This window comes from Triticum dicoccoides, chromosome 7B (genome assembly GCF_002162155.2).
Source record: "Triticum dicoccoides isolate Atlit2015 ecotype Zavitan chromosome 7B, WEW_v2.0, whole genome shotgun sequence".
Classification (NCBI taxonomy): Eukaryota; Viridiplantae; Streptophyta; class Magnoliopsida; order Poales; family Poaceae; genus Triticum; species Triticum dicoccoides.
This window is the reverse complement of record NC_041393.1, coordinates 763,528,694-763,531,444: the sequence shown is the minus strand read 5'-3', so window position 1 is coordinate 763,531,444 and position 2,751 is coordinate 763,528,694.

The following is a 2,751-nucleotide window of genomic DNA, read 5'->3' as shown; positions in this document are numbered from 1 at the left end:
TTTCTATCTATTTTTGTATACTAATTTCAATCTATCTGTTATCATTCACATATACAGAATGGAAAGCGTATAAACATACATTGAAATAGAACATATAAGAACGGAAAAGAGAATGCACACATTGAAGCATAACAATAAACAAAGCAATACTATGATTGCTGTGGATACATAGCTATCCACGTCGATATGACTCAACAAAATAAAACCCGTCCATGAGACCATGACCAGCAGCCCTTGCCTACGGTAGCTCTTGGCTCTGCCTGAACTCGTGCAGGCGTTCACCAAGTGGTCGACACGCTCGCGGTACATCTGGAGCGCGATATCGAGCTCCAAGTTGGCTATTTTATCGGAGATCACCACCTCAAGGATGCAACAACCATGTTCCTCTACTGCGCCCAGGTGGACACCTGGGACAAGGAGGCGGTCGAGCCTACCGACAAGCGCGTTGGCATCGAGCGGGCCCCGAACAAGGCGAATGGCGCGACCCATGCGAAAGGCATGGCGGGCGTCCGGTGCAATTTCGGCGCAGCCGGCCTCTGGTGCAAGTACGGCGCAGAGGGCCTGTGCCCACTCCTGGCCAGGAATGGGGGTATTGACGGGACGTGTGCCCAGCTCCGACACCCTGTCAACAGCAGGCAAGCGCCGATGGATCCGCTCTTGCTATGCGGCACGCCGCGCCTCTCGCTCTGCAGCACTCCAACGGTCTCGCTGTGCGGCGAGGTGCAGCCTATCAGCGTGGACGCGCCTAGCTTGCTCTACGGCGTGCCATCAATCATGTTGTGCGACGAGCTGCAGCCTCTTGGCGTTGACATGCCTATCTTGAATTGCGACGCTGAAGCGCCATGCGCCAATGGTCTTCTCAACCCTGGCGATGATGCGGATCATGGCATCGTCTATCGCGTTGCTGGGGCACGCCGCGGCCTCGACAGGTTGTGGCACCTTCTAGTTTTCCTCATCGACGAGGTTGATGGCAGAGGCGGCGATTTGGTGGGTTGGCATGCTTGGAAAATGTGGATGTGCTACAGGCTGCGCTTGTTGCCTCCGTGTGTCGCGCACCGCCTAGGTTTATGCGGAATATCGCTGGGTGGCAGGAAACAAGTGAGGAAATGGCGGGAAACGATGGCGTGTTCATAAAACAGCATCAACTAATGAAAACTTAGCATATATAAGGAACATCGAGCTAGCACAAGAAGTAGATGATGATGAGATGAACACGGACCACACTAGGGAACCTGTCGGTGATGAATCCATCAATCGCAAACGGTTGTACACTAGCAAGTGTTTGCCCACAACACACACGGCTTATTCAATCACAAACATGTCGGATGGATCAACTGTATGCCACACATTGCACATTGTTAAAAGGTAATGCGGTAGACCTTCTTTAACATGTGTTAAAAAATAAAAATAAATAAAAAACAAGGACCTCGAGGTTAAATTAACTCATGGGATGGGTCATATCAGTCATTTAGTTTGACAGATATGACCCATCTTATCAGTTAATTTAACATCAACACAACTTCCCATCCAGTCCCCCATCTGATGGCTGCTCTAGCCTGAGCACACTTAACTTGAGAGTTCTCTTACATGAGCTACTGGTGGAACAACTAGTCCTTGCTGATATAGGATGTCTCTTCGCATCCTTATGGCGTATACGGATGATCGCGCGTCCCCCAATGGCCAATAGATGTGGTGTAGACCGAGCATATCACATACTTATTAGAAGCAATCGTCTGTGTTATTATTGATCTTCACACACATTTTTAATTACAGACCTGTTTGCTGTGTATCACACACATCTAGTTATATCGAACCATTTTTGTTCTCTTATATCAACGCAAACAGTTCATCCGAATCACAAGCAGTTCACTCGAATGCCATATATCGCACACACCTTGATCTGGCTCACCGTTTCTTTTGTGTTGCCTAATCACAAGCAGTTCATTCGAGTGAAGTGTATGCTGCATATCGCACACACCTTCATCTAGCGGCCCGTTTCTTTTGTTCGTCCTCATCGCAAATAGTTAATTTAACTAAACCGTATGCCCTGAATCGCACATGCAACCAAAATCTAAACAGTGTTTGATGCATCCATCATCACAAATGTTTTGCACCTTTTTTGACGTTTTTTACACCACCGTTTGTGATTATTGCATCGCACACAATTTCGTCGAAGGGTCTCTGATCGTAGTGTCGCGTTAGCAGCATCCTGCAGTAGTGCATCATCCGCGATTTCTGTGATCGTGAACTGTTCGTCCTGGCGCAACCTTTTCTTTGGGCCTCTTCTCCTTACGGAAGTTTGGCTCGATCCGGAGGGCTATAAAAGAAGAAAGAAGTGTTAATATATATACATACCATAACAATTAATGCATCAAGTCAGCACAAGCTTAATTAAGAACAGTAAAACTGCACCTAATCCCTGTCCTCTCATGAATTAGGCATTTCTGGCCATTTGATTTCGTTTGTTAAACGTTAATGGCTGTCAGATCTAAAGTAAACGCTGTGTTCGCCGCGAACTAGGCCTGAAGTCGCAAGGGTAGCTACTCCCGTAGCTATTTTGCAGCCCTGTCGTTAATTGGGCCATGTCTCCTGCTCGGCCCAAGGTTATGCCCGGTTCAGCCTTACACGACGGCATCTCCCTCCCTTCATTCGCTCCTCAGGTTACCCCCTCCCCTCCCCGCCGCCGCCCACGACGGCATCTCCTCCTTCCTCGCTTCCCTTCATGCCGATGTCGCCGCCTATGCCTCCGCG